The sequence below is a fragment of the Rana temporaria genome, chromosome 3, assembly GCF_905171775.1.
Source record: "Rana temporaria chromosome 3, aRanTem1.1, whole genome shotgun sequence".
Lineage (NCBI taxonomy): Eukaryota > Metazoa > Chordata > Amphibia > Anura > Ranidae > Rana > Rana temporaria.
In genome coordinates, this window is record NC_053491.1 from 150,324,950 (window position 1) to 150,345,914 (window position 20,965).

Sequence of the window (20,965 nt, forward strand, 5' to 3'; positions counted from 1 at the left end):
AAGTTTTCAGGAAACTCTGCACCACCAAATTCAGCACATGTGCCAGGCAAGGGATGTGCGTCAAACTGGCTAGGCCCAGAGCTTCTACGAGATTTCGCCCGTTATTGCACACCACCAGGCCCGGCTTGAGGCTCACTGACGCCAACCACTCATCGGGCTGTTGTTCCTCCACAACTCCTGCGCGGTGTGTGGTTTTTCCCCCAAACAGGAAAGTTTTAAAACTGCCTGCTGGCGTTTACCCATGGCTGTGCTGAATTTGGTGGTGAATTTGTTACGCTGACTGGATGAGGAGGCGGTAGAGTATGAGGAAGCGGAGTAGGAGGAGTTAGGAACAAGAGGCAAACTGAAGCGCCCTGCAATCCTCGGTGGTGGAAGGACATGCGCCAAACTGCTATCCGCCTCAGGCCCAGCCGCCACTGCATTTACCCAGTGTGCTGTTAGGGAGATATAACGTCCCTGACCGTGCTTACTGGTCCACGTATCCGTAGTTAGGTGAACCTTGGCACAGATGGCATTGCGCAGTGCACACCTGATTTTGTCCCCCACTTGGTTGTGCAGGGAAGGGATGGCTCACCTGGAAAAGTAGTGGCGGCTGGGCACGACGTACTGTGGGATAGCCAATGCCATCAGGCTTTTAAAACTCTGCGTCTCCACCAGATGGAATGACAGCATTTCAAAGGCCAGTAATTTTCAAATGCTGGCATTCATGGCCAGGGATCGTGGGTGGGTAGGGGGCTACTTCCTCTTCCGCTCCAGTGTTTGGGAGATAGAGAGCTGAATGCTTCCATGGGACATTGTGGAGCTGTTTGGGGACCCAGGTGGTAGTGTTGCTTGCCGGTCCTCTAATTGAGGGGTGGCAGGCGGCACTGTCACTACAGAGGTGGATGAAGAGGCCGAGAGGCCCGAGACTGATGCAGAAGAGGAAGCAGGAGGAGCCAGAGACCTTTCTTGGTTTTTGAGGTGTCTACTCCAATGCAGCTCGTGCTTTGCACTTAGATGCCTGGTCATGCAGGTTGTGCTCAGGTAGAGAATGTTTATGCCTCGCTTCAGGCTTTGATTGCACAACGTTCAAACCACGCGTGTCTTGTCATCAGCACATTGTGTGAAGAACTGCCACGCTAGGGAACCTCTTTGGACCTGACTTTGGTGTGCTCGGTCCCTTGCTGCATTGGGCAGTAGCAGGCGTACTGTCTAGGGGACGGACGCTCTGCTTTGGCACCCTGCTCCCTCTTCTGCTGTGCTGGTGGCTCTGTGCGACCACCGCTTCTTCCTCCGAACTACATGGGTCACCTGCATGAGGTTGATTCCATGTCGGGTCGAGGACCTCATCGTCCTCCACATCATCTTCCACCCAGTCTTCACCACTGCCCTCCTTGTCGGTCTGCACAATTGCAAAAGCACCAGCTGTTTCATCATCATCCAAGATGTGCAGTGATGGTCCCCCCATGTACTCATCTTGAAATATAAGTGGTTGGGCATCGGTGCACTCAATCTCTTCCACTTCTGGAGCTGGGCTAGGTGGATGGCCCTGGGAACACATGCTAACAGACTCATCAAAAAGAAGAAGAGACTGCTGCATGATTTGGGGCTCAGACTGCTTGGCTGATTTGTAAGGGGGTGAGGTGAAAGACTGATGGTGGGCATCGGCTGCAGGCGCCAACTCTGAACTTTCAGCACAAGACTGGTTGGAAAACAATGTGAAGGAACTGGAGGCACTGTCAGCAACCCAATCTACTACCGCCTGTTTTGCTTCTTGTGGCCTCAACATTCGTAGAGCTGGATTAGGCCGGACCAAATACAGCTGCAGGCTCTGTTGGCTACTCGCACCTGAGAAAGGTGTTTCACTTGTGCGTGTAGCTGGCACAGATCGACCACATCCTCTCCCTGTAACAGGAGCTCCACCAGCAGCACCACGACCGCGGCCACGTCCCTTATTTGACGTTTTCCTCATATTTCTCAAATGTAGGATCTTGCCCTTTAAATACAACAATAGTGTAATATGGTGTATTATGCAGAGATTCACCTATATAATTCTTTTCCTATAGCAAGAAGCAGGAACCTAGCCCTAAACAATGTACTGCACAGACAATATATCACAGGGGACAGGTAGAGTGCTGGTGAAATATGCAGAGATTCACCTATATATTTCTCTACCTATAGCAAGAAGCAGGAACCTAGCCCTAAACAATGTACTGCACAGACAGTATATCACAGGGGACAGGTGGAGTGCTGGTGAAATAGGCAGAGATTCACCTAAATATTTTTCTCCCTATAGCAAGAAGCAGGAACCTAGCCCTAAACAATGTACTGCACAGACAGTATGTCACAGGGGACAGGTAGAGTGCTGGTGAAATATGCAGAGATTCACCTATATATTTCTCTACCTATAGCAAGAAGCAGGAACCTAGCCCTAAACAATGTACTGCACAGACAGTATATCACAGGGGACAGGTGGAGTGCTGGTGAAATAGGCAGAGTTTCACCTATATATTTCTCTCCCTATAGCAAGAAACAGGAACCTAGCCCTAAACAATGTACTGCACAGACAGTATATCACAGGGGACAGGTAGAGTGCTGGTGAAATATGCAGACATTCACCTATATATTTCTCTACCTATAGCAAGAAGCAGGAACCTAGCCCTAAACAATGTACTGCACAGACAGTATATCACAGGGGACAGGTAGAGTGCTGGTGAAATATGCAGAGATTCACCTATATATTTCTCTACCTATAGCAAGAAGCAGGAATCTAGCCCTAAACAATGTACTGCACAGACAGTATATCACAGGGGACAGGTAGAGTGCTGGTGAAATATGCAGAGATTCACCTATATATTTCTCTACCTATAGCAAGAAGCAGGAACCTAGCCCTAAACAATGTACTGCACAGACAGTATATCACAGGGGACAGGTAGAGTGCTGGTGAAATATGCAGAGATTCACCTATATATTTCTCTACCTATAGCAAGAAGCAGGAACCTAGCCCTAAACAATGTACTGCACAGACAGTATATCACAGGGGACAGGTAGAGTGCTGGTGAAATATGCAGAGATTCACCTATATATTTCTCTACCTATAGCAAGAAGCAGGAACCTAGCCCTAAACAATGTACTGGACAGACAGTATATCACAGGGGACAGGTGGGGTGCTGGTGAAATATGCAGAGAGTCACCTATATATTTATGTCCCTACAGCAAATAGCTGGAACCTCTCCCTAAACTATGTACTGGACACACACAGTATATCACAGGTGGTGACAGGTGCAGTGCTGGTGAAATATACAGAGAGTCACCTATAGATTGCTGTCCCTATAGGAAATAGCTGGAACATCTCCCTAAATTATGTACTGGACACACACAGTATATCACAGGTTGTGACATGTGCAGTGCTGGTGAAATATACAGAGAGTCACCTACATATTGCTGTCCCTATAGCAAATAGCTGGAACCTCTCCCTAAACGATGTACTGGACACACACAGTACATCACAGGTGGTGACAGGTGCAGTGCTGGTGAAATATACAGAGAGTCACCTATAGATTGCTGTCCCTATAGGAAATAGCTGGAACCTCTCCCTAAACTATGTACTGGACACACACAGTATATCACAGGTGGTGACAGGTGCAGTGCTGGTGAAATATACAGAGAGTCACCTACAGATTGCTGTCCCTATAGGAAATAGCTGGAACCTCTCCCTAAACTATGTCCTGGACACACACAGTATATCACAGGTGGTGGCAGGTGCAGTGCTGGTGAAATATACAGAGAGTCACCTATAGATTGCTGTCCCTATAGCAAATAGCTGGAACCTCTCCCTAAACTATGTACTGGACACACACAGTATATCACAGGTGGTGACAGGTGCAGTGCTGGTGAAATATACAGAGAGTCACCTATAGATTGCTGCCCCTATAGGAAATAGCTGGAACCTCTCCCTAAACTATGTACTGGACACACACAGTATATCACAGGTGGTGACATGTGCAGTGCTGGTGAAATATACAGAGAGTCGCCTATAGATTGCTGTCCCTATAGGAAATAGCTGGAACCTCTCCCTAAACTATGTACTGGATACACACAGTATATCACAGGTATTGACAGGTGCAGTGCTGGTGAAATATACAGAGAGTCACCTATAGATTGCTGTCCCTATAGCAAATAGCTGGAAACTCTCCCTAAACTATAAGATGCAGATCTCACAGAAATAAACAGTGCTTGTGTATATTTCTGAAGCAGGATACACCTCTCTGACACTGCCCCCCAATCAACAGCAGCCTGTCCCTATAGCAAATAGCTGGAACCTCTCCCTAAATTATAAGATGCAGATCTTGGCTGTGATGGCTGTGATGGCTTACTAGTCACACTAATAAAACAAATGGCGATTGGCTGTCGTGCAGCGCGCCAAAAAATAGCCGAACTCCGAACCCGAACTTTTTTCAATTATTCGGGTTCGGGAGCAAAAAAAAGCCAAAGTCCGTACCGAACCCGAAACTTTACAGTTCGGGTTCGCTCAACCCTAATCATTGGTAATTTTATTCCAAAAACTCTTCTCATGCACAAAAAAGGTAAAAAAACATACAAACACACAGCTACACACAACACACAGCTACAAGCTATCAGGCTGCCAACTGCTGCGTGGTGACGTCATAAGATTCTCTCCAACCGATGCGTTTCCCTGTAATAAGCATCGACTGGGAACAGAGATACCTGGGACGTCAGACGCCACGTAATTTATACTAGGCAGGGGAGACACCAGAGGTGCAGAATTCCGCTATTCCTATCCAGTGTCACACACATTACACAATTTTTTATTTTTTTTTATTTTTTATTGTAATAATTGTTTTTAAAAACAGTATTAGTAATAAACATTTGTAAAAGTTCAATATCAGCTGCCACAATAAACATATCAAAATAAAAAATTCACATACAATTCATAAAAAGCTTTTTTCAAAAATGTATTCCTAAAATGTTATATAGATTTATTTTTTTGCTGATTAACTATTTACTGTTATCCTCATTACACTAAAAACATAGGGCCAGATCCACAAAAGAGATACGCCGACTTAACTCGATTTTTCTAATTTTACACGGCGTGTATCTTTGCGCCCGATCCTCAAAACGAGAAGCGCCTGAAATTCCGGCTTTTCCGTCCTACCTAAAATAATTACACCGGCGCATTCTCGGGCGCAAATTACGCTAGGCACGCCGCTTTATTTGATAGGCAAAGATGCAAATGAGGGAGATAGGGCGATCCACAGAATTAAGTGTGTGCGCCGTAGATTACGCCCTGTGCGCACCTGTTAGTTTCCCGGTGGGAATTTACACTTTATAAAAGCAGCCCTAATTTTACACATGCCGTCTGAGGTCTGCTGAAGCAACACCATTCAGGAAGAGCTCAGCACACACACACTTTCAGGACTAAAATCTCTCTGCCAAAATGCCAGGACCATCAATGATCCTAGCTGCATTAGTGTCTATAGAGGCACAAAGAAGGAGGAGGGCACAGAGGAGGAGGAGGAGGGCACAGGAGAGGGTATACCGCCCACGCCAAGATTTGTTTGGCATGCCTGCTTCTGAAGTATTCCGCAACTACAGATTTACCCGTGAGGCCATCCTGGAATTAACAACAATACTTCAGGATGATCTTACCAGCACAACACAACACTCCCATGCACTGCAGCCACTCACCAAAGTACTGGCAACTTTGCATTTTCTTGCCACTGGCTCATTCCAACGCACAAGTGGAGGCGTGGCTGGGATGGCACAATCCTCCATCAGCAGGTGTGTGCACCAAGTGGTCCCTGCAATCCTGCGGCACATGGGAAATCAGTTTCAAAAACCCACCCAGGAGGATCAGCGTTTAAAGACCATGACAGACTTTTATCACATTGCCAGATTTCCACGCACCATCGGGGCCATTGATTGTACCCATGTGGCACTACAACCACCCCATGATACTGAGCACATGTTCCGGAATCGTAAAGGCTGGCATTCCATCAATGTGCAAGTGATCGTAGATGCCCATGGCCTCATCTGGCACGTCTGTGCTAAATTTCCGGGATCCTGCCATGATAGTTATATTTACCGGCAGACCCAGATCTCCAGAGATTTGGACCAGAACATGTATGGAGACAGCTGGCTGATTGGTGAGTGACATGTGTGTCAGGTATGTCCCCCCCATGATGCTGACATCACAAGGGGCACATGCATGACTAATATCCTCCTGTCTTTTCCCTTACAGGTGACTCAGGATATGCCTTGGGACCTCATCTAATGACCCCATTCAGGAACCCCCAAACCCCAGGAGAGCAACGCTACAACCAGGCGCACATACGTACCCGGGGAGTGGTTGAACGGACCTTTGGGCTTATGAAGTCCCGCTTCAGATGCCTGGATAAGTCTGGGGGTACACTGCTGTATTCCCCTGACTTTGTGTGCCAAATAATTGGGGCATGTTGTATACTCCACAACTTTGCCCTCAGAAGGGGACTGCATATTGACTTATGTGATGACCTGACCCCTGACCCAGGCAATACCCCCCCAACCAACTCTACCTGGTCTGCTGAGGGCACAGCAGCCAGGAGACGCCTTGCAGAAGGCATTTTTTCCCAGTAAACGTACATGATTAATGTCACAATAAGAATGTATCTTTTCCCTGTAAATGCACATCAATAAAGTCACAATGATAATGCATGAATGCACACCACTGTGGTTCCTAGCACAGACACATCACATGCACATCGAATTGGATTAGATCCAAGTCCCCCCCCCCTTTGGGACTTGGGAGCAGTAACGCCACGCCACGGCTCCAATTATGTCACTGTGCATTCATACACCATTCAGGAACCTGGGATTGCACTTCTCCCTGGTCCTGGGGATCCCTTCTCCACCAAAACTGAGGGTGACACCCTTAATTTCTCAGGAATGCCACCCCCCCACATTCACACATCATTCACACACATAAATCAAATCATAAGTACAGAAGACCAAATTAAATAATAATAAAAAAAAAAGCATAAACCAAAAAACCAAAGTATCCCAGCAAATTAATTAGCGGCGGCGATTGCTACGCCTTGGCTGGGCACGGGCAGGGGCACGGGCAGGGGCACGGGCAGGGGCACGGGCAGGGGCACGGCCACGCCGTCGCGGAGGATGTCCATTGGGGGGGGGTGAGCTGGGGAAGGAGGAGCCTCCTGGGGGGGGTGAGCTGGGGAAGGAGGAGCCTCCTGGGGGGGGTGAGCTGGGGAAGGAGGAGCCTCCTGGGGGGGTGAGCTGGGGAAGGAGGAGCCGCCCCTGCTGGCCTGCCCTCCATGGCCCCTGCAATGCGAGTGAGACAGGCAGTGAGGGCAGCCGCATTGGCCTGGCCAGACCTTGTATTGTCCTGCACAGCCTGGGTCAGGGCACTCAGCTCATGGGCCACGCGTGTTGTGGCGGTCTGTATGTCGTTCAAACATGTAATGACCGCCGTTGAGTTGGTGGCCACATCACCGAGTGCCTCCATCATTTCACCCTGGCTGTGCTCCATCTGCGTAATTTTTTCCAGTATTTTTCCAAGAGTGCGGGTCTGCCGGGCATTGTCCTTCACCACACTGGCCGACAGACGCTCGCCCACAGCCACGGTCTCCTGGGTTGGCCCCCTGGCTGCCGCTGAGTCTTGCGGGCCTGGAGGAGGGGAGAGAGTGACCCTGGTGACTGGAGGCCTGTTGGGGGAGAAGTGGGAGGGGCTACCCCTGATGGTGGCCTGACTGGTGCCAGCCTCAGGGGTAGCCTCAGGGGAAGACTCAAAGGTCATCATATCAGTGGCCAGGAGGACTTCCCGGCCAATCTGCATATTTTCCTCCTCCTCCCCCTCATCATCCTCCTCCCACTCATCCTCCTCCCCCTCAACCTCCTCCCCCTCAACCTCCTCATGAGTGGAGGTTTGGCCAATCCCCTCCCCTGGGGAATCCTGCCCTTCTTGGGACTCATCATCAGCCTGTCTTGGGGGTGGTGCTGCAGCCTGGCCCGATGGGCCTGCAACCTCCTGGCCTGCAACCTCCTGGCGTGTAACCTCCTGGCGTGTAACCTCCTGGCGTGTAACCTCCTGGCCTGCAACCTCCTGGCCATCTCTGGAGGACACAAAACAATCACATGTTTGAGGAACCACACACTTGGCACATCTTCCCTTCCCCCACCCACACATGCTATTCAACAGAGAATAAACAAAAAAACCTACCTGTCCTCCTAGGAACATCTGACGTATAGCCAGGCAGGCCCACCACCTGCTGTGGGTGGAAACACTGGGCCACTGCCCATTCCTCCTCCGTCAGTCTGACTGGGCAGGGTCCCCCTCCTCCAGTGCCCCTGGTATGGGCGTCGATCCTTGCCATCTTATTCCGGACGACGCTTCTCAGATCATTTATTTTTTTCTGTATGCCAGCGGGGGTCCTAGTCTCCCCCCCCGCCGCATTGATCTGGTCGGTGATTTTTTTTATAAGCTGCCTCCTCCTGGCCGGGGTGGTGTTCTGGCTCTCAGGGCCATGCAGAAATCGCCCATATTTCACAATGCCCCGAGCAAGAATTTGCTTCTCTCCCAGGGTGAAATTAAGCTTCCTGCGTTTGGGGGGCATCACATACACCACCCAGCAATAACAAACACACCCGACAAACAATCTACAATACACACCCAAAAACCTGACAAAAATATATACCACAAAAAACTAAACAAAATCTAAACACACAAGGACACAGCTAATAGTAATTCAAAAACAAACACGCACCAACAAACAAACAAAAAACAATCAGCAAAAACACTAACAAACAAATTAAATAAAGACACTTCTCAAAAACAAACACGCACCAACAAACAAACAAAAAACAAACACCAAAAAACAATCAGCAAAAACAATAACAAACAAATTAAATAAAGACACTTCTCAAAAACAAACAACAACTAGACTCCAACTCCTCAAACACTTTTCTCACAAACACAACTTACCAACACACAAACAGACAGAGCAGAAGCAAATTGCTTATGGAAGGGGAACAATGGGATATACTTTTGCAAGGGAAGTGTGTGTGTGTGGTGCTTTTTACACACAGGGCGATCCTCAAACTAAGTACACATGGCCTTTTTTCCTATCTCACTGATTGCGCCGAGACCAGTTCTGCACATGCCCAGTGAGGTCCCGATTCGTGCGTGCATGCGCAGTACGGCCGGCGCCTCATTTGCATGGGGTCACGGCTCATTACAATGAAGCACGCCCACTTCCTTCCCACTTGCAAAAACCCCGCCTTACGCCTCTGAATTTAAGTTACGCTGGCGCAAATTTAGACGCAAATGCGCTGTGGATACGGCACTTACGACACCAACTTAGGGCAACGTAACTTAAATGACATAAGTTAGGACAAACTAAATTTGCACCGCTGGCTGAGGATCTGGCCCATAGTGAATATGATATATTATTAATTTAATACATTCTTAATTTGGTGAAATGTACCTATTCTACAGAAACTTATCTCAAAGTTCACAAAAAGAGAGATGGTGTCACGGAATGCTATTAATAATATAGTGAGCCAGTCATCCATCAAAAATGATTCATTTTAAAGAAATAAATACAAATGGCGTTACTCAAATGACACCATCAATGGCATCAGTTCATAGTGTTTAATCTAAAATAATGGGTAACCAAATAACGGGATGCCTTCCCAACCTCACATGCCCCGCCTGCTCCACTCTACTGTTACTGAAGGACTAGTACAGTGCACAATGCATCTAACCATTCATACAGGAACAAAGCCGCTCTCTGCTTTCGGCAGCATATTCTGTGCTGGGCATGGTTGTACCTGGCAAATTGTACCCTTTTCCCACACTAAACCATTCCGTCCAGGGCAGCTGCCCCTCCCGCCTTCCCCTAGTACCAGCCTTGATAAGTACTTGAGCAACATGAGTATTCTCTTATTGATGGATGTCTAAGTCTACACACATCTGCCAAGCCCATGTCCTGTATTTGGTAAGCAATTCTAGTTTTATTCCCTTTCCTTTAAGTTTTTGAGGTGTTAAGTCTATCTTCCTCCTCGTTTAATACATTATTACAATCTCCCATCAATAAGATTGGGAGATCTGACCATTGTGGCATTTTTTGAACACTATCTTTAATACTTCATCGTTATAAGGAGGGGGAACATAGACCAGCATTATTTTTTCATCATTTAATGTGCATATAATCATTATATAATGACCTTCAAGGTCGTTGATACTCTGCATAAGAATGAAAGAGAGCGAGAGATCAAACCGCTCACCCCTCGTGCATATGTAGAGTAGGTAGAGTGAAACTGACACAAGTATCTAGATGTTCCAAACAGCGTAGTATCTTCTCACTCCAAATGAGTCTCCTACAAAAATACTATTGCTGGTTTGTAAAATTCTATTGTTTCCAAAACTGCTTGTCTTTTATCCCTGTCTCTCAATCCTCTTACATTCCAAGGCATCATCTTAATTTTACTTGTCATAAATACCCACTATCCAATAACCCTGATAGATACTAACAAGCCCATCAAAAAGTTGGTTGACTTGATGTCCATTGCATTCCATAGAATAATATTATATGTCAAGAAAAAAATATCTCCATAAAATGTACTCATACAGGGATAATAGAGAGAGAGAAGCCCCCCCCCCCAAAAAAAATACCCCACTACCCCCCCTCAATCCAACCTGTATCTGGGAACATCCAAAATTGTTGGAGACTCTCCACACTCTTGGAGGCTCCAACCTCCTTACCCATGTCCACACGGGACACATATAAGGGGACCTTCTAGTGGCAATTACAGTAGTTACATCAGTCTAAAGCAAGAGGGGAAGAGAGGGGAAGGAGGGGAACCTTTACATATGCAATCTAAAGCAAGAGGGGAAGAGAGGGGAAGGAGGGGAACCTTTCCTTTTCACTAAGACAGAAGAGAGAAAAGAAAAAAAAAGAGAAGGGAAAAAAAATTATCACATATCTTAACCACTTAAGGACCGCTTCCTGCACATATACGTCGGCAGAATGGCACGGCTGGGCACATGTACGTACAGGTACGTCCTGTACTAGTACCCAGCAGTGGGTCGCGGGCACGCGCCCGCGGCGCGCTCCCGCGACCTGGTCTGAAGCTCCGGGACCGGGACCGTGGGTCCCGCGGACCCGATCGCCGCTGGAGTGCAGTGATCGGTCCCCAGAGCTTCACTGTGGCGCTGCATCGATCGTGTCATCCCTTTTATAGGGAGACACGATTGATGACGTCACACCTACAGCCACACCCCCCTACAGTTGTAAACACACACTAGGTGAAACGAAACTCCTTCAGCACCCCCTGTGGTTAACTCCCAAACTGCAACTGTCATTTTCACAATAAACAATGCAATTTAAATGCATTTTTTGCTGTGAAAATGACAATGGTCCCAAAAATGTGTCAAAATTGTCCGAAGTGTCCGCCATAATGTCGCAGTCACGAAAAAATCGCTGATCGCCGCCATAAGTAGTTAAATTTTTTTTATAAAAATGCAATAAAACTATACCCTATTTTGTAAACGCTATACATTTTGCGCAAACCAACCGATAAACACTTATTGCGATTTTTTTACCAAAAATATGTAGAAGAATACGTATCGGCCTAAACTGAGGAAATTTTTTTTTATATATTTTTGGGGGATATTTATTATAGCAAAAAGTAAAAAATATTGAATTTTTTTCAAAATTGTAGCTCTATTTTTGTTTATAGCGCAAAAAATAAAAACCGCAGAGGTGATCAAATATTAAGGGGAACCCCGCCGTCAATTTAAAAAAAAAATACGTGTGGTTCCCCCTAAATATCCATAACCAGACCCTTCAGGTCTGGTATGGATATTAAGTGGAACCCCGCCGTCAATTAAAAAAAAATGACATGCGGTTCCCCCTAAATATCCATAACCAGACCCGTTTTCCGAGCACGTTGACCTGGCCGGCCTCAGAAAAGAGAGGGGACAGAGTGCGCCCCCCCTCTCCTGGGCACACCCTAATCACCCTGTGTTGTGCAGATTGCACCAAAATATACTGCGTTAAACATGCACTAATGCACAGAAAAATACAGCATTAAACGGCACATAACACACCATGAAGTCGCTTCAGTGGTGAGCTAGGAAGCCTGGGTGACCTGCGCCCTGCTCCTCTGTTCCACTCCAACACCCGGAGCCTGATGTGCAGGTGGAAGCCGCCTGGAAGTCCAGTTCCCCTGGTAGTCACAAACCAGTCAGGATAATAGTGGGCCTGCTAGAGATGCCCACTTCACATCACCTCCACATCACAGCCTCTCCCCTTCAATGTAGTAGACCTTTAACATAATTTTATACATTTTTTAGAGTAAGGTCACACAGATGTTTTGTCTGTCTGCCCTTTTCTAAATAGAAATGTAAAGCATGTCAAATTTCCCACAGGACATTACTCTTAAACAGACCCAAAAAAACAACAACCGATCTACCATTTAAAGGCTCCAAATCTACACTAATATTACAATAGCACTCTGAGTTACGAGTATAGCAAGTGACCAGTCAGAAAAAAACAGAAAAGGAACAAATCCAAAGCCATGCTTCAGATAATCTATACACTCCAGCTTGCTATTGGACCTATTTGGAGTTGAATTCTGGTCAGTAAACTAGCCAGCAAGAACATTAAGGTTCTTCTCTTTGTATCAGTATCCCCCTTGTGCAACATATAATTTCATACTTTAACAGGTCCATGCCCCACTTCAATATGTGTGTATAGATAGATGAATTGTATCACCTTTCTCATATGCAAATTTGAATTTAGTAAGCTAGAAAAAAAAGCAAACCCAACCAGTGGTTCTGTTGATGTCTTGAGTTCTATAAGATTATTCAAATTAGTTGCTATTAAGAAGGTCCAGCAATATGTTATGTAATCCATCAAGGCATACACTAGATAATTAATAGGAGGAATGACAGCGTTAGAGTAATGGTGATGGCCAGCAGGTGATTAAAGAGATTGCAGTGATACAATCTTAATTTGTTGGGAGCTTTATGCATTAGTGATAGAACTTAAAAAGTAATTATGGTGTGTCATGTGAGAAACAACACATGAATAACTATCCTATATGTGAATTAATTTCTCAATGGTGTTGGAGATAGATTGAAAAAGGGGGATTCTATTGGAAATTACCAGTTAAGGCAGGTAACCCATATTTATTGGTGTTGAGGAAATTAATTCATGACTGAGACTAAATCACAATTTTTATACATTTTTAATTAAGAAATTGCTATCCAGCACCTTTTCAATAAAATGGAAAAATGTGTCTCATGCCCACCAGGACAAAAACATTTCTTTGAGGAAAGAGGTTTCAAGATAACGAGGAAGTTAAAGTGTTACTGAACCCAGGAGCCTGCATTCACTAAACCTGGTCTCCCACAGAAAAGACAACATGGGAATGCAATTATTTTAGTAAATATAAATTCCTAAATACCTTTTCTCATCAGAAGTATAAAGCAATCTTGTGACTTAGATCTGTGTCTGATTAAAGCTTGTAGGAGGTGTTTTTATTCTTGTCTGACTGTCCTACGAGGCTGCATGACCACTGACACTTTGTCTGGGCAGTGCTGATTGGCCCGGGGGTGATCACATGCACCCTCCCAAGAAAAAAAAAAACTCGCTAGCATTACACACCAAACTGAACATGTGCAGAGTACCCTCAAGGCTCTATACTATCAGCAGATGGATTGGGGACAGTGGAAGTAGGGGAGTATCGGAGAAGACAGGATCAAACAGTCTTTTTACATAATGCGGAGGATTAACCCCTTAGGTTAAACAACAACCATGCTTTACTGCATATACAGACTGGTTTTACTGTTGGGGGTTTAGTAGATTAAGATTTCATAATAACACGTTGGTTCCAAGTCACTAACAACTAAATATGCCAAATAGAAAAAAGGTTTAATATAAGGAACATTAATGGTTGCCATGAAATTATTTATTACATCTTATTGGTAGCGCTGAAAATTATTAGCTTATTTAGACATATTTCTGAAGATTCTGTAAAGCCATATTAGCACCAAGCAATACCAGAAATAACACAAAATATAACAAAAGCAAACATTTATTTACATTTAAAACAATATATTAGCTGTTTATGATATGGTAATGTATCTAGATATCCACCAATCATTGTTCCCAGGGGTCAAGTCCTGGGAAACAAGTGTAGGAACTCACCCAATATCCCTGCACCTCAAAAATAAAAAAAAGTGTGTATATATATATATATATATATATATATATATATATATATATATATATACACTGTATATATTACATACTCCTTTCTTAACAAATAAAGTGCAACATTTGTATCCCCATGTACCTCCACAATGTATCCCCATCCCCACCCAGAATTATCTGAATGCCTCGCCACAATGTATCCCCATCCCCACCCAGAATTATCTCCATCCCCATCCCTGCCCAGAATCTTGGAGAGAGATGGATGATGCTGGGTGGGGATGAGGATGATGGAGTTGCATTGTGAAAATGGATGAGGATGGCTCTGGGTGGGGATGAGAGTTACATAGTGAAGAGGCTCTCCACAATGTAATTCTCATCCCCACCCAGAGTCATCCTCATCCATTTTCACAATGCAACTCCATCATGCCAGCTTTCAGTCTCAGGTGTCCCATCTGAGGAGTTAAGATAAAGTGCATCCAATCTGCTGCACACACAATAACTAGTGACTTACCCTCCATGCAACTCTTTTGTATCTGCATGCACCTGAGAAGGCTGGGTCCATTTCCACCACTAACAAGCTGACCACACCCCCTGCCTAATCAGATTACAAACTAACCTAGCAGGCACCACCTTAGGAGAGAAGGAAGCGGAGTGAGTTCTGACCTGGATCACCTTCAGGGGGTGAAAGGAATCAGGCTTGTATGATTCTCTCATTCTCTATTGCAGGTGCTGCATGGGCCAGTGGCTGCTTGCAGTGCTAACAGTTTAAATTAATTTGCTGCTGTAGGGGGTGCAGGCCGGTTCTTGGGATGCTCAGGCCCCTTAACAGGAATGGCGTTCCTGCTGTGGAAAAAGTACCAGAATGCAGTTTTCATACATTCCTGCAAGACTCAAGCCCTGCATGTGCTTTATTTAAAAACAAAACATTGAGAAATTAAGTAAACAAGAAAATCTACACACCTCCCTGATTTTCCCTGTACTGTTACATTCTATTATGGCGACTGCCTTAAAGGAGTTGCAAAGTCTCAAGGTTTTTCACCTTAATGCATTCTATGCATTAAGGTGAAAAACCTTCTGTGCTGCAGCGGCCCTTTAGAGCCCCTCTTTTTTTTACCTGTACCCGAATGTTCCAGCAAAAAGCACAAGCCCAGAAGCTCCAGTCGTTGTCTCGGGTCCCTATTGGATAGATTGATAGCAGCAGGAGCCATTGGCTCCCACTGCTGTCAATCCAATCCAGTGACGTGGAATCCAGCGAGGCCGAGTCCTGCTGTCTGTTTTAATGGATGCAGCAGCAGGACTTGGAAGCACACCTGCATGAGTGCCCCCATGGAATGTGGCTCTCTGTGGGGGCATTTGATGAAGAGGAAAAGCCAGGAGCGCCACCAGGGGACCCCAGAAAAGGAGGATCGGGCCACAATCACATACCTGTATGTGATTTTTTTTCTTCCGGGTCTGATGTTTGTGGTTATTTCTTTTTGCTGAAAGACATCAATAAAATGTTTTTTTTTTTAAAAAAAAGGATGGCCAGCTACCACCTCTTCATTACACCTCCAACCTCCCCACATATTGCTGGACTGTATGTTACATACTCCTGACCACTGCATTCTGTAATTTAAATACTCATAATCCCCACACTCTACAGTATATGCCAATTTTCCTTATATACTCCTTAACAAAGTGTTTAGTGTGTTCTTCCTTGCTTGTTGCTAAGTAGTTCCTGATTATTTTAATGTTCTTTTGAGGCTCTGGCAAAATGGTATACTTGTCTATTGTCTGTGTGCAGAAAGTATTTGTAATGGAAGAGTTTCAGTTTTTTTTTAAATGATTGCATTGATGTTTATATGTGTCTGTGAAACCTTCTGTTGTGGCAAAGTAACAAAAATACCCTGTCTCCAGAACATTTAATAAAACACACATAACAGATACAAATTTGCTATGTTTTTTTTTTGTTGTTTTTCCTTTATTTTTAAGCTCTGCAAAATAAATAGTAATCAAACCCTTCCTGAAGTATAAGATCCAAATATTTTCCAGCTCCTCTGGCAGCTGTTGCAGCTCATGCTCATAACGCTTAGGCTCCTTGCTCAAAGCATGAATGAAAAAAAGTATTTGGATCCAACAACCCTGACAGTCTCTCCAGAGCTGTCAGGGCCACGGAATAAAAAAAAAAATGTTTTCATCCATTCTATTGGCAGGGGGCTCCTGCTTTTAGCCTCTGCATTATCATTATCTATGCACAGCTTTTCAGGGAGCTGCAGTCATTGCCACAGGTATGATTCAACTCCCGAGGCTCTGCTTATATACATCTCTGGAGAGACTCCTTTCAAAGTTGCACAATGGTAACACTAGTGCAGATGAGCTGCTTGTTAATAGAATTCATGATTTTTCATTCTGCAGCTCTGACAGCTCTGGAGACACCATGGCACCTATGGCAAGTACTGAAATGAAGGTGCTGAGGTACACTGACATTTGCACTGAATTTGTATGTCACTATCTCCTTGGTTCTTCAGAGGAGCCCCTCTTCACATCAGTGCCTCCCTTCACATCAGGAGCTCCTCTTCCCATCATAAGCCTCTCTTCACATCAAAGCCCCCCTTTACATCAGAGTCCTACCTCCAACATCATGATTCCCTTTCAACATTGGAACCTCCCCCTTTAACATCAGAGTCCCTCATTTACATAAGGATTCCCCTTAACATCGGACCCCCCTCTCTTCCCTCCCTTCCCTCCCTTTCACATAAGCGTATAACCTTTCAAATCACAACCCCCTTTCACATTACAACCCAATCCACATCACAACCTCCCTTCACATCACCACCCCACTTAACATCACTGTCCCACCCCAAACATATGTGTATCAATCTGGCCTGTATTGTAATTTCAATCTTGATTACCATTATAATAAGCAGAGAGTAGCAATTATATCATAGGAAGGAGGCTGCTCCATCCCCGATACAAAGATGGGACTTTGCTGCGGCAATAGAAATCACACGATTACAAATTGGTGTATAAAAAGTTTTTTTTTTTTTTTTTTTTATTGAACAAGGTTTAGAATTGGCTGGTCTAGACACTTCACGTCCTGATTTTATACAATTCCCATAATATACATATACTGCAGGGATACGGGAAATTATTAAAATAAATTGCATATCTGTCAACTCAACGTGTTTCAACTTATTTATTGTCTTCATCAGAGGTAAGGAAGTAGAACCAATCCTACATACACCAAAAAAGCAAAAGAAAATGCATAATTAAATTTATATTACATTTTACCAGATTGTACATGATTTTATTATTTTCATATGACATTCAAAGGAAGTATAATACACTTACAAATATATGAATAGGACTGGATGTCCAGATCAACAGGTAAGGGCTCAGTGGTGCAGACCATACGGGTCTCAGCCAACCCTCGAGCCCCACAGTAGATCATAGGCTATTAAGGATGAGGGCAACAGAGGCAGCTTGCTTGCATTCACTGAATTTATTCAAAGCATAGGGGCACTATTTAGCTGATCCATAATATTTTTATTAATAATAATAAGATATCATAAATAATAGATTCTCATAGGCATTTGTTTTTAATTATAAGAATCAGGATGAATGTAGTATTGTATAAATTGGAAACAAACATCCAATAAAGTTCATTAAAGGGGTTGTAAAGGTTCATCTTTTATTTTCTAAATGGGTTCCTTTAAGCTAGTGCATTGTTGGTTAACTTACCTTTTCCTTCCATTTCCCTTCTAAATGTTGTTTTTCTTTGTTTGAATTTCTCACTTCCTGTTTCTCCTCAGTAAGCTTTCCACCATCATCTGAGCGGTGGAAAGTCATTTAGAACAGCTTACTGAACACCTTACTGAGGAGGAACAGGAAATGAGAAATTCAGACAAAGAAAACAAAGAAAAAAAACATTCAGAAGGTAAATTGAGGGAAAAGGTAAGAGAACCAACAATGCACTAGCTTAACCACTAGCTGACGGCCGTACGACTTTGTACGGCCTCAGCGCGGCTCCCAAACTCTAACAGGCCGTCTTTTTACGGCCTCCCCTTTGCACGTTCCCCGCGCGCGCTCCCGAGCGCGCAGCAGGGAACTGCTGTGCTGGCCATGTCCCTTGGACACAGCCAGTCACAGATCGCCGTGAACGGCCAATCGGAGCGGCCGTTTCCTAGGCGATCTGTGCGGCCAATGAGAGATGATCTCATATGTTTACATATGAGATCATCTCTCATTCCCGGCTCTCGCAGACAGCGGTGCTGTCAGGGGAGAGAGGAGACGGATCTATGTCTCTTGTACATAGAGACACAGATCGGTCACCCCCCCCCCAGTCACCCCCCTTCCCCCACAGTTAGAACACTAATTAGGGTACACATTTAACCCCTTCCTCACCCCCTAGTGTTAACCCCTTCCCTGCCAGTCACATTTATACAGTAATTAGTGCATATTTATAGCACTGATTGCAGTATAAATGTGAATGGCGCCAAAAATGTGTCAAAATTGTCCGCCATAACGTCGCAGTCCCAATAAAAATCGCAGATCGCCACCATTACTAGTAAAAAAAAAAAAAAATTATAATAATTCTGTCCCTTATTTTTTAGGCGCTATAACTTTTGCGCAAACCAGTCGCTTATTGCGATTTTTTTTTTTTTTTTTACTAAAAATATGTAGAACACGTATCGGCCTAGACTGAGAATAAAAAAAAAACGTAAAAAAAAAATTGAGCTATTTATTATAGCAACAAGTAAAAAAATGTTTTTTTTTTTTTTTAAATTGTCGCTCTATTTTTGTTTATAGCGCAAAAAATAAAAACCGCAGAGGTGATCAAATACCACCAAAAGAAAGCTCTATTTGTGGGGAAAAAAGGACGTTAATTTTGTTTGGGAGCCACGTCGCACGACCGCGCAATTGTCAGTTAAAGCGACGCAGTGCCGAATCGCAAAAAGTCCTCGGGTCAGGAAGGGGTTTAAGTGCCCAGTAAGGAAGTGGTTAAAGTAACCTATATAGAAAATAAAAAACGAACCTTTCCAACCCCTTTAAGTCTAGCAATGCATAAATGAAACATACCTAATGGAAGAGTAAGAGGCCACAAAATATATGTGTGGAGCTGGATGGTAGATAACCGCAGCAAGAGGAGAGCACTCTCCTATAAAGCCCTATGGTCAAACAATAAAAAAAAAAGCTGTAAAGGGACATTCAAAGTTTAAATTTGTTGAGAGAAAAGGGTCTTTTTCATACTCACGGGTTGACAGCATGGACTCCACTGGCTGAATGTGGGAAGGAAGGGAGCTTTATATAAACTGAGCAAAATTATAAACACAACACTTTTGTGTTTGCCCCTATTTATCATGAGCTGAACGCAAAGATCTATTACTTTTTTTATTTTTTTTTCTCTCAAACATTGTTCACAAATCTGACTAAAGCTGTGTTAGTGAGCACTTCTCCTTTTCCAAGATAATCCATCTACCTCCCAGATGTGGCATATCAAGATTAGTGATGAGCCGAACACCCCCCCGTTCGGTTCGCACCAGAACCTTCGAACGGACCGACCGTTCGCGCAAACATTTAGAACCCCATTGACGTCTTTGGGACTCGAACGTTCGAATTCAAATGTGCTCATTTTAAAGCCTAATATCAAAGTTATTGTCTAAAACATCTTTGAGAACCCGGGTCTTGCCCAAGGGAACATGTATCAATGGTAAAAAGGTTTTAAAAACTATAGTTTTTTCTGGAGCAGTGATTTTAATGATGCTTAAATAAAAAATAAAAAAAAATGAAAAATTCCTTTAAATATTGTACCTGCTGGGTGTCTATAGTATGCCTGTGAAAACGTCTTTGAGAACCCGGGTCTTGCCCCAGGGAACATGCATCAATGGAAAAAAAGTTTTAAAAACGGTTGTTTTTTCAGAAACAGTGGGCCAGATCCTCAAAAGGGATACGCCGGCGTACGCCGTCGTATCCCTGGTTCTAACTTTGGAACTGATCCACAGAATCAGTTTTCCAAAGTTAGGCAGAAGATCCGACATGTGTAAGGGACTTACACTGTCAGATCTTAGGATGCAGTACCGCATCCGCCGCTGGGGGCATTTCGAGTCGAAATGCCGCTTCGGGTATGCAAATTAGCACTTACGGCGATCCACAAAGCTTTTCAGCTTCGCTTTTTCGCCGTAAGTTTTAGTTTGCAAGTGTAAAATTAGGGCTGCTTTTACAAAGTGTAAAGTTAGTAACACCATGTAAAAGCACATTCAAGCGAGCGCGTCATAGAGGTGACGGGGATCCGACTTGGATTCCCGCCAATTCTAGCGTCGCTCGGCATGCATTCCTGAGAGGGAGAACTCCACGGCAATTTGTAAAATCAAAACCGGCATGGGTTCCCCCCCAGGAGCATACCAGGCCCTTAGGTCTGGTATGGGTTGTAAGGAGACCCCCCCTACGCCGAAAAATCGACGTAGGGGGTCCCCCTACAATCCATACCAGACCCGTATCCAAAGCACGCTACCCGGCCGGCCAGGAATGGGAGTGGGGACGAGCGAGCGCCCCCCCCCCCTCCTGAGCTGTACCAGGCCGCATGCCCTCAACATGGGGGGGTTGGGTGCTCTGGGGCAGGGGGGCGCACTGCGGGCCCACCCCAGAGCACCCTGTCCCCATGTTGATGAGGACAGGACCTCTTCCCGACAACCCTGGCCGTTGGTTGTTGGGGTCTGCGGGCGGGGGCTTATCGGAATCTGGGAGTCCCCTCAAATAAAGTAGGGTGGGTA